General features: G+C 47.0%; 1 pseudogene; it reads right to left on the bottom strand.

Annotated features, from left to right (window-relative positions):
- Positions 1-6304: 6304 nt before the first annotated feature.
- Positions 6305-6362, bottom strand: Gm22203 (annotated as a pseudogene).
- Between the last annotated feature and the right edge of the window lie 5433 nt (positions 6363-11795).

Genomic DNA, 11795 nt, shown 5'->3' on the forward strand with positions numbered 1-11795 from the left:
ACGTTACTTTTGCAGAGTACCCAAGTTCAGTGCCCAGAACTCATATGGTAGCTCACAGCCATCTGAAACTCCAGTTCCCTGGCATCAAACACCCTCTTTTGACCTACCTTGTCTCTGGATATGCACACAGTGCGCACATGTGCATGCAACTATGATGTTTTTTTTTTTTTTAATCAACTTGACACAAACTTCAATATACCTGGGAAGAGGAACTCTCAGTTGAGGAATTGCCTGCATCAGATCGGCCTGTAGGCAAATATCTGGGAGTGTTTTCTTATTTTCTTATTTTGAGATAGAGTTTCACTATGTAACCCTGGCTGGCCTGTAGACCATGCTGGACCTTGAACTCACAGAGACCCATTTGCTTCTTCCTCCCACTAGGCATACCCTTGATTAACGATGGATGTAGGATGACCCAGACCACTGTGGGCGGTGTCATTCCTGGGCAGGTGGCCCTGTGTGCATAAGAAAGCAGGCTAAGCAAGCCAGGGGGAGCAAACCAGTAAGCAGCAGTCATCCATGGTCTCAGCTTCAGTTCCTGCCTCCAGGTTCCTGCCTTGAGTTTCCTACCCTGACTTCCTGTACTATGGACCATACGCTCTAAGATGAAATAAACTCTTCTCTCCCCAACTTGCGTTTGGCTATGATACTTATCACAGCAATAGAAACCAAACAAAGACATAGATAAAACACTCATATACAGAAGACAAGACAAACATTAAAGAGAGACCTCTGCTCCAGCTGGGCATGGCAGCTGACAGCTGTGGTTCTAGCACTTGAGGCTGAAGTAGAAGAACCTTCATCTGAGGCCAGCCTGTGTGACTTACTGAGACCCTGTCTCTGATGGCTATTCTTCGTTGTCAACTTGACTCCATCTGGAATTAACCAAAACCCCATACCTGTGAGAGATTTTTTTCATTAACTGGAACATTTGAGGTAGGAAGCTGTCTTAGGGTTTCCATTGCTGCAACGAAGAGACATCATGACCAAGGCAACTCTTTTAAGGACAACATTTAATTGGGGCTGGCTTACAGATTCAGAGGTTCAGTCCATTATCATCAAGGTAGGAGGGTGGCAGCGTCCAGGCAGGAGGAGCTGAAAGTTCTACATCTTGATCCAGAGGCAGACGGGAGAAGAATGCTCCCACATGACTAGGAGGAGGGTCTCAAAGCCCACCCCTACAGTGACACCCTTCCTCCAACAAGGTCACATCTACTCCAACAAGGCTACACTGCCACTCCCTGGGCCAAGCATATTCAAACCATCACAGAAGACTCGCCTTAAATAGTAAATCTGGGCCACACTGTCTCATGGCGGGCGGCCTATACAAAGGACGTGGAAGAAGGAAGCACTTGCTTTCTGCCTGCTTGCCCTCACTCTTGCTTCTCCGGCATTGGAGCTTACTTCTTTGGGATTCTGATGCACACAGTGAACCTGCTGAGACATCCAGCCTCACGGACTGAACAACTGTTAGATGCTTGGACTTTCCTATGGAAGATCGCCGGTGCTCTACTAGCTGAACAACAGCCTCTAAGCTGCCCTAAGAATGTTCCTCCTGTATATTTAGATTCATCCTATCAGTTGTGCTCTCTAGAGAACCCCAGTCTACTGTCTGGAAACAAAAATGATTTACATTTTGAAGACCATGTTTCTGTTTCGTCCACGAGCCGTGAGGAGAGGAGTAGATAGATGCCTATGTGTAGCTGGGGTGAAAGAGATCATCAAAACCTAGACAGCTTGTCAGCCTGCTTGCCCAGCTACTCACGGGGCAGGAGGATCCCAGGTTCAAGGAATGCCTAGATAAAATGATGGATTCAAGGTTCGCCTGGATAGGTTAGACCTTGCCTCAAAATGAAAAGTACAAAGAAGACTGGAAATAGAGCCTAACGGTGGCAGAGTGCTTGCTTAAAACCCTACAGTGAGAGGTTGGGGGAGTGGTTCAGTGGTAAAGCCCCACCTAGAGTACCCCAGTGAGGGGGTCAGAGGCATGGCTTAGTGGTACCACACCTACCAAGAATCCCTCAGTGTGAGGCTGGGAGTGTTCTGTGGGTAAAATTCCCGTTTTTGACTGGAGAGACTTGACTTCCAGAGAGGAAGGGCATGATGCACTTGGGTAGAGCAAACCTTTGTCCTCTATGACTTATCCTTGTAGAATGTAAGACCCAGGGCCTTTAAGGCCTGTTACAGGCCCATAGTAGATAACCATCTTGCTGATACTGGCTATGAGAAATGGGAGTCCTGGGTGACTGGACTGGAGTGGAGTTGAGGTTTGGACCATTAAGCAGAGCTTAGTTGGAGGCCCAGTGAGGCAGAGAGTCTGGTTCACCAAGTGACCTTTTCTTTCTTGTTCCCCCCACCCCCAACCCCTGTTCTGGGGACTGACCCAACGCTTATGAGTAATGTGTGAATGTCTGTGAGGAGCAGGTGTGGCGGCAGTCCCAAAGGCGCCAGGGACTGCAGCTAAGTCGTATGACTTGCACCTGACTTCCTCATATAAGCCACAAACATCTTGAGAGCTGTGCAGGTGTACCAGGATACTGGTGAATCCATTTTGATGGAGATATGCCCCTGCTGCCCTGATTAGCTGAAGCTGCGTACCTGGTGAGGTGGCGTGGCCTGCTGTGAGTGGATGGGAACTGAGAGTATAAAAGAGTGAGAGGCCCAGGGTTCGGGGGAGATATAAACAAGGGAGATAAAAACAAGGGAGATATAAACAAGGGAGATATAAACAAGAAGAAACAGGACTGAATAAACGTGTGCAGAAGGATCCTGTTGCAGCGTCGTTCTTCCTGGCCAGTTGGGCGAGTGCAAGAAATGTCGATCCATCACTGAGCTCCATCCCTGATAGGACCAAGTGACTGGGAGCTGCAAAGATGGACACAGAGTAAGAGCATTGCTGTCCTTGCAGAACATCCCAGGACCCACATCAGGTGACTCACTATCCCTTGTCACTCCAGCTCCAGGGAATTCAATGGCCTCTTTTAGCCATCGAGGGTACCAGGCCGGCATGCACATGGTGGGCATAAACGTACACACTCTTTCACACGCGTGTACACATATAACAAATAAATGAATATATACTGCTAGAAGAGAAGGAGGAGGAAGAAGAAGAGAAAGAAGAGGAGAAGGAAGAAGAGAAGGAGGAGAGAGGAGGAGAAAGGCAGCATAGCAGAAGCGGCTGCAGAAGCAGGCTTGGCATTTCCTATCCGGCATCTCTGGGCCTCCGGTGAGCTTCAGCCCTCTAGCCTACCACAGGGAAAAGTTGTTTGAAGGTCTGTCCCAATAAGCACCTTTATAACAATCCCTTGAGAACTCATCCCAGATAGATCCAGGGTACCTGATCCTTCCAGTCAGACATTGTGCAGAGAGAGAATATCAGAGCTAAGGAGGAAGAGCCGGAGACTGTCAGGTAGAGGTGGGCTGCTCTGGGGCTGCTCTGTTCCTGGGCCACGGGAAGGCCTGGATCTCCCGGTAGTTTGAGTGCTGCTCCTCAGTTGATCCCGCTAAAAATTCTGAAAGGCTACAGGACATTTTGGAGTTCGGATATTTTCCTCTGAAAAAACTGACTTTTTAAGAAACTTACAAAGTGAATGCGTTGTAACTGTTTTGCAAATATAACTTCAAGAGAGACCCCTGTCCCGCTGCTCTCCTGGTCCACGCACCCTCCTCCCTGACCCCGACTGTCCCCGCAGCAAACAAGTTCTGGGGCCCTAAGAATGTGAGAGGGCTGAAGTCGGTAGGGGGCCGGGTGGGAGAATGGACTCTCCTCTCCAGCCCAGGAGAAAGGAAGCTGGTGTCTGGCACGCCCGTGCATCCTGGCGGGGTGATTATCTCAATAATAAAGGACAGGAAAATTTTTATTTCGTGTAAACAAAACAAAAACCCGGCCGTGATTCATTAATGTCATTGAAACGGCATGCAAATGACAGGATGGAACTTAGCAGAAAGCAGCTTGGTGCAAACAACAGGCATTGTTTGGGAGCGCGGTCCTCATTCGTTTCAAATCCACAGACACGATTTCCTGGGTGTATAATTGTCCCCCCGCCCCCGACAGCGAGGCTGGGCCCTTTGTTTCCCTGGCTCTGCTGCGTGGAACCGGTGCCGTGCGTGCAGCCCCCGCACAGATGCCGCCCGGCTTTTGTTTTAGAGGCCGAGACACAGAGAGCCGGGCGCACGTGTGTCGGGCGTCCCTGGGCACAGTCCCCCTCCTTCCTGCGGGCCCCATTGTCTACCGCCTAGCGGCAAGTGGCTTTGCAAATGGTAGGTTTCTGCAGCTATTCCGAGGAGCTGCTTAACAGACATCGCTTGGCTTGCAGAGATCCGTTTCTGCGAGCCCAGGCACCAGCAGGGCAAATGCAAAGTGTGTGCCTCTGGTCCCCGGAACAATGTGAGCCTGAGGAGAGGATTTAGGCCTCACAGAAATCAGTGGGTTTAGGCCTGGCACCCAACAAGGAGGTACCCCTCCCCCGCAAAAGAATCTCAGTGTGTCCCTGAATTCCAGACCCAAAGATGTTCTTCCACACTAAAGTCACCCTATTTCCAGAGGGATGGGAACATGGGCCTTTGACGTGAGAGGATTTTCAGCATGGAATTGGGGAAGGAAGGGCACAGGAGGCCTGCCCTCTATGAGGCAGCTGACGTGTTACAGTCTGTAGGCTAGGGAGGGATGGAGTAGGGTCGGGAGATAGTGTCCCTGACAGTTAAATCAAGACCTTACCAGGTGTCGGGTCACTTATGTATCCCCAGAGACCCAGCTCCAGAAGAGCCACTTACAAATTCCAAAGCCTTTTGGAAGGCTCAAACAGCGGGTCTTCAGTCCTGGATAATGCTCTGCTGTTTTTCCACACGGGTTTGTGTGTGTGTGTTTCAGCCTCCACTCGAGTTGGGGTGGTGAGAAGCTCAGAGGTCCAGGAGACCTTCCCCTCTGCTTTGACTCTGTTTTCAACAGCCTGACACTGTCTTCTATTCCCTCATCAGCCTAAGAATTCACCTGCCTGGGGCTGAAGAGATTGTTTTTAAAAGTTAAGAGCACAGAGATCAAGTGGCCTGAGCCTGATTCCTAGTACCCACATAGAGTAGTTCATAATCACCTATAACGTCAGTCCCTGTGGTGTTGGAGGTCTCTGGGCTCAGGGGCATACAAATTCATGTGCACACACACCCATACCCATATTCCCTCACCACTCACACACACACACACACACACACACACACACACACACTGCACATTAACTTTTTAGTGTGCAACTGGGGGCCTCCATGCTTCTCTAGACCTAGGATCTGCCCCTCCAACATCAGCAGCATCTCTTGGCTTGACATAAGGTCAGAGACAGCTTCCCAGAGTGTAGTACTGGTGGGGGACTTTCCGTAGACCTTATTCTCTTGTAGGAAGGATGAATGGCTTAAAAGCTGGGTGTGCAGCCCAGGATTTGAGGCTTCCCCTTTCCCAGGGATGATCCAAAGCCACTGCTGTCCGTGGTTTATTTAGCTGTCAGTTTGACTGGACTAAGAAGCATCTAGTGAGGTGGGCATGGTGTGTGGGCTTGTGCACAGGATAAGCTAAGCCTCTGATTTCTCTATTATTAATGTCACAAGAGTCTCACATGTGGCAGCATACAGCACCTCTATCTTAACACAACCAGACTTTTATTTTTAATTCAGACTATCCTACGAAGCAAGGCCTGGCAGCTCATATTGGTATTCTTAGTCCTGGAGAGGCTGAGGCAGGGGGATAATGAGCTCAAAGACAGTTTTTAGGCTATGTAGTCAGATTCTGTCTCTCAAGACCAGTGTAGGGAGGGGGTATGCCATGGCACACACCTTTAATCCCAGTACTATGAAGGCAAAGGCAGGAACATGGCTGTGAGTTTGAGGATGGTTTAGTCTATATAGTGAGTTCCAGGCCAGGGCTTCATAGTGAGACCCTGAAGAAAGAATGGAAGAAGAAAAGGAGAAGGAGGGGACAGGAGAGAGGGAGGGACAGGCAGGCTGATGACTTGGGGGAGTCATATTAATGAGGCACACTTCTGGGCGTGTCAGTGATGATCCTCTCAGAAATAACTGTATTCTGAGGACTCTGACCTCCCAAGGTCCAGCCTCGGCTTGGAGAGGGGCTCTGGGGAAGGGATGTCTGGGCGTGGCCAGAAGAACAATTCCAAGTTCATCTGTGGCTTTCTGACAGCCTTGTGCTCTGCTTGAGATAGCTCTCCAGACAGCTGAGCTCTTGCTAGGAAAAATTCTAAAAGCTCTCTAGATAGCTCATGGGTTTTCCAACCTAAGTCAGAAAAGCTGCTAGAAAATATTCTTGGGTTTTCTGAGCAAAGTCAGAAATCCTGCTAAAAAAATTCCAAAAGAGCTCTCTAAACCATTCTCCCTGGGTGACTTTCTCTTGCAGACTAGTCTTTTATATTTTATTTTTTATTCAGACTAAATATATATATATATATATAATCAATTCAGTCATTTATTCCAAGTTCCCTTTTGATTATCCTGTGAATCAGCATTTTATGACTACAGGCCCTTGATTCTTAAGAAAAGATAGCAAGTACATTTTTTTTTTAAAAGAAAACATGGCAAATTGAATTCAGAGAGCCACCAGCCTTTATAAGCACAAACAATAAATTTAGCTGGGTGGGATCTTGCTCTGCGATCCGCACTTCCTAAATCTCTTTACCTCCTTCCTTAATATCTTTCTGACAAGCTGGCTCATAGTTCAGCACCTCTCTTCTTTTAGATCTGTGAAGCCCCTCATATAATTCATATTGCATCCTCATACTTTGCATAGCTGAGAAATTATACATTCTTGAACTCATGTTTTCAGAGTTCTTTGCCACAGCCTTAAAGGCTGTCCTGAAGGTCACTGCATTTCCCATTTTGCTAAGGACATTAGACACACCCTTGACTCCTGGACTTGTGCTGTCTCTGATTATCATGGGGTCATGATAATGGCAGAGAGGACATTGCTCCAAAGGAAGAACATAAAGTAAAATGTACAAACAGGCCTTCTGTCTAGCAACTGTCACCCTAGGCTCACACCCCGCCTAGCTCTACTCCAGGGCGGAAACTGCATCCCGCTGTCCCTTCTGCACGGCCATGCAGGACTCTGCACTGACCTATCAGTGGACCAGTCCCTCAGTGGCATTATTAAGAAGTGGGAACAGCACAGCATAGAAGAAGGAAGTGGTCCTGAGAGTGTTCTATCCTGGGGGCTCTGACCCCATCACCATTCCCTCTGTGCTAAAGATCTGCTTCTGACACATACTCTCTCCATCATGGTGTGTTGTCCAAGGACATGAGGCCAAGTGACATAGATTGAACAATGATTTGTAACTGTAGTTCTAGGAGACATGACGCCTTCTTCTTGCCTCAGGGTCCTGCAGTCATGTATACACACATGCAGACACACATACCTACATATGATTTAAAAATAATAAAGATAAAGCTTAATATAAAAGCACACACACATATATCCACCCCCCCATCTTAGGTAGCGTTTCATTGCTGCAAAGAGATTGGGTGACCAAAGCAACTCTTACAAAGACAAACATTTAATTGGGACTGGCTTACAGTTTCAGAGATTCTGTCCACTATCATTATGGCAGAAAGCATGACAGCATCTAGGCAGACATGGTGCTGGAGGAGCTGAGAGTTCCACAACTCGATTCAAATGCAGCCGGATGTGTGTGTGTGTGTGTGTGTGTGTGTGTGTGTGTGTGTGTGTGTGTGTGTGTGTGTGATTCTCTTCTCATTGGGCAGAGTTTGAACACTAGGAGACCTTAAAGCCTGTGTACACAGTGACACACTTCCTCCAACAAGGCCATACCTCCTAATAGTGCCACTTCCTATGAGCCAAGCATATTCAAATCACCCCCCCCCACAGACACACACACACAGTGCAGATTATACAACTTTTCAAGATAAACCTAAAAACTTAGATTATTTATTTTATATGTATGAGTGTTTCATCGCATGTGTATATGTGTGTCACCTTCCTGCCTGGTGCCCGAGGACGTGAGAAAAGGAATCAGATCCCTGGGAATTGGGGCTACAGGTGACTGTGAGCTGCTGCTGTGTGCGTGCTGGGAATGGAGCCCAGGTACTGTATAAAAGCAGTAAGTGTGCTTGACTGCTAAGCTATCTCTCCAGCATCCTCTAGATGAGAAAAGGTTGAAAGCATGCTGACCGGGATGACTAGCAAGTAGATACAAGTGACCTCACAGTATGTGTTTGAAGCAAAAGAAAACATTCGGCTGTTGAGGAAACACTCAAACTGACTAGGATTTTAAAAAATGCACCCAATGCAGCATTAAAGTAAAAACTACTTAGGAAAAAAAAAAAAAAGGATTTCCATTCTATGAGCAATTTGAAATAAAAACTTCAGAATCGTAGGAGTGACTCTACCATAATTTTCTGTAATAAAACATCTATTATAACAGATATAGCAATACAATAAAAGTCCCATTGTTCCAGAGACTGTATCATAACTGAAACAGGATAATTATAGAAATACTTGTGTGGGAATTGCATGTTCAACAGAACCATTGAAACCCATTGTTCTCAGACTAAATAAGTCTTCCAGTGTGAGACTCTCCCGCACCCTGAGAGGAAGGCAAGGTGGATTTTTTTTTTTTAAATCTTTTATGGCATTGTAATCTTCCAAAGTCCCCTCAGGGCCATCTGTGACACATTCCTCAGGGCTCATCCAGAAGTCATCTCTACACTGTATTTGGAAAGCTAAAATTCATGAGTGGGGTTTGAAGTGGGTCTAATTCTTTTTACATTTTTTTTAAATTACTACTTGAATGTGGTATTGCACGATTTTAATCCCACTACTTGGGGGGAAGAAGCAGAAGGATTGCCACAAATTCAAAGCCACTGTGGTCTATGTAGTGAGTTCTAGGCCAGCCAAGGCTACATAGTGAGACCCTGCCACAACTCCACCAAACAAAAACAAATTTACTAGCATATATGTATTGTATGGAGAGCTAGGTTTCATGTCATTTTGTTCAAATATGTCATACACTTGGACCACATTCACCACATTATCCTCTCTGGCGCCTATGATGTTCTGGTTCCTTGTCCCAAATAGCAAGTGTCCTTTCTACTTTCCTAGAATATGGTTCTTATTTTAAATTTAAATTTTATTTTATGTAAATGGAAGTTTTGCCTGAATGTATGTCTGTGTACTATTTGTGTTCCTGGTATCCACAGAGATCAGAAGAGGGCGTCAGATTTCCCTGGAACTAGAGTTATAGTGAGCTGGGCAGTGTTGGCGCACGCCTTTAATCCCAGCACTGGGGAGGCAGAGGCAGGCACATTCCTGAGTTCGAGGCCAGCCTGGTCTACAGAGTGAGTTCCAGGACAACCATGGCTACACAGAGAAACCCTACCTCAAAAACAACAACAATAACAAACAACCAAACAAAAGATTTCTAGAGTTAAAGTGAGCTGCCATGTGAGTGCTGAAAGTCTAAGCTCTGGAAGAGCAACTAGTGCTCCTAGCTGCTGAGCCATCTCCTCATGCCTGTGTGTTTCATCTCTGTGAGACATTATCTTGCTATGTAGCTCATGGTGGCCTCAACTTTGTAATGATCCTCTTGCCTCAGCCTCTCAAATACCCGGCAGTAGGCAGCTTTAGGGTGCAACAGAGCTCTGTCCAGTTCATTTGTAAATTCTCCCGTAGAATCCTCAGGATGCCTTGTAAACCCTGGTCACTGCCAGTGTGCTGGTTCAGCCAGTGTCCTGTTCTTAGTGGACAGCACACCTTTTGTCTCCCCTCGTCTTTAATCTTCACAATATGCTCAGGTTGTTGAGAGCCTGGGCTCCTGTGCTCATTTTGTATGAGGACAGTAAGGGAGGGTTGGGAGCCTGCCTAGGGCTTTGTCTGGAAGCTGTGTTTGCACTTGAGTAAGTTGGCACTTGAAAGGCTGGGGGCCTGGGAGATTCAGCAGTGAGGAAGCCTGAGGGAGTTGTGGCTCTACAGGGCCGGAATGACAATAATCCTGGCAGTGATGACCGTTCATGGAATGCCCCAGCAAACATGCAGACTGGAACGAGATGTGATAACCGTCTACCGAAATCCGAAGAATGAACTAACCTTCATCAGAGTGACAGAGCCCAACACGAGGTTGTCGTCAGTCTCCAAACATCTTGGCTCTGACGGACGGCACTTTCAGAGTAGAGATCTCTCAAGACTGAAGTGTTGGTGGTCCTCATGGACACACCAAGCTTGACTTAGGCCTGGCCTGAGGGTTCTGTGTGTGTTGTGCCATGGAGTGGGCATGCATCTCTCGGGCAGGTGCTCAGAGGTAGTGCTCACAGCTGGCATTCAGCAAGTGCCTGATGTTATGGGTTTGTCCTAGCTGCTTTTTTGATGCTTTGATAAAACATCATGCATGACCAAGGAAGCTTATAAAAGAGAAGGTTTAATTGGGCTTCCAATCTCAAGGTTAGAGGTTATGGTGGCAGAGTGAGAGGCAGGGTGGCAGGTGACTGGAGCAGCAGCTAGAGGCTCATGTCTTTTTTTTTTTAAGATTATTTATGTATTATATGTAACTGTAGCTGTCTTTAGACACACCAGAAGAGGGCATTACGGATGGTTGTGAGCCACCATGTGTTTGCTGGGATTTGAATGTAGGACCTTTGGAAGAGCAGTCAGTGTTCTTACCCGCTGATCATCTCTCCAGCCCCTTGTGTCTTTTTAAAAATTATTGTCATAGTTTGAATATGCTTGGCCCAGGGAGTGGCACTATTTGGAAGTGTGGCCTTGTCAGAGTAGGTGTGTCACTGTGGGCGCGGACTTTTACACCCTAGTCCTAGCTACCCCGAAGCCAGTATTCTGCTAGCAGCCTTCAGATGAAGATATAGAACTCTCAGCTCCTGCACCATGCCTTCCTGGATTCTGCCATGTTCCTGCCTTGAGGATAATGGACTGAACCTCTGGACCTGTAAACCAGCCCCAATTACATGTCCTTTATAAGACTTGCCTTGGTCATGGTGTCTGCTCACAGCAGTGAAACCCTAAGACACTTATTTTTATTAATTTTTAAGTGTGTTTGTGCACACAGATGCAGTTGTCAGTGGAGGCCAGAGATATCAGAGCCCTTTGAAGCTGGAGTTAAAGGTGGTAGTGAAATGAACGTGGATGCTGGAACTGAACTCAGGTCCTCTAGAAAAGGAGGAAGTAGTCCTAACCACTGAGCCTTTTCTCCAGCCTCAGAGAGCTTATATTTTGGTCCACAGACAGGAAGCAGAGAGCACACTGGGTATGTCATCAGTCTTTTAAAACCTCAAAATCCACCCCCAGTGACACACTTCCATCAACAAGGTCACTTCTCAAAACAGTTCTACCAACTGGGGACCAGATAGTCAAACATATGAGCCTATGTGGGCTAATCTCATTTGACCACCAGGTTGAATTGTTATTGTCCCGAAAAGACTTGGAGTCCTAACTCTGTCACTGTGTATCTAACTGTCTTAGTTAGGGATTCCTTGCAGCTAGAAGACTGTCCTCCCCTCCCCCGCCCCCACCACACATCCATGCAGCAATAGAGAAGATTAACACTGTAAGCCAAGGGTTATCGAAGACTGGTAACTTTACCAGAAGCTAAGAGAGACAGAAAGGAATCTTTCCTACAGGCTCAGGGGAGTGTCAGGGGAGTCCCTTCAAGTTGCTGTAACAACATAGCAAGGATAGGGAATTTGAGCTACTGAACCAATTTCTTTGGAGACAAGGAAGTCCAAAATTAAGATACCAGCAGGTTTCAGGTCTAGTGTAGCTAAGCACTTCATAGATG

Source organism: Mus musculus, chromosome 7, assembly GCF_000001635.26.
Source record: "Mus musculus strain C57BL/6J chromosome 7, GRCm38.p6 C57BL/6J".
In the NCBI taxonomy this organism is placed as follows: Eukaryota; Metazoa; Chordata; class Mammalia; order Rodentia; family Muridae; genus Mus; species Mus musculus.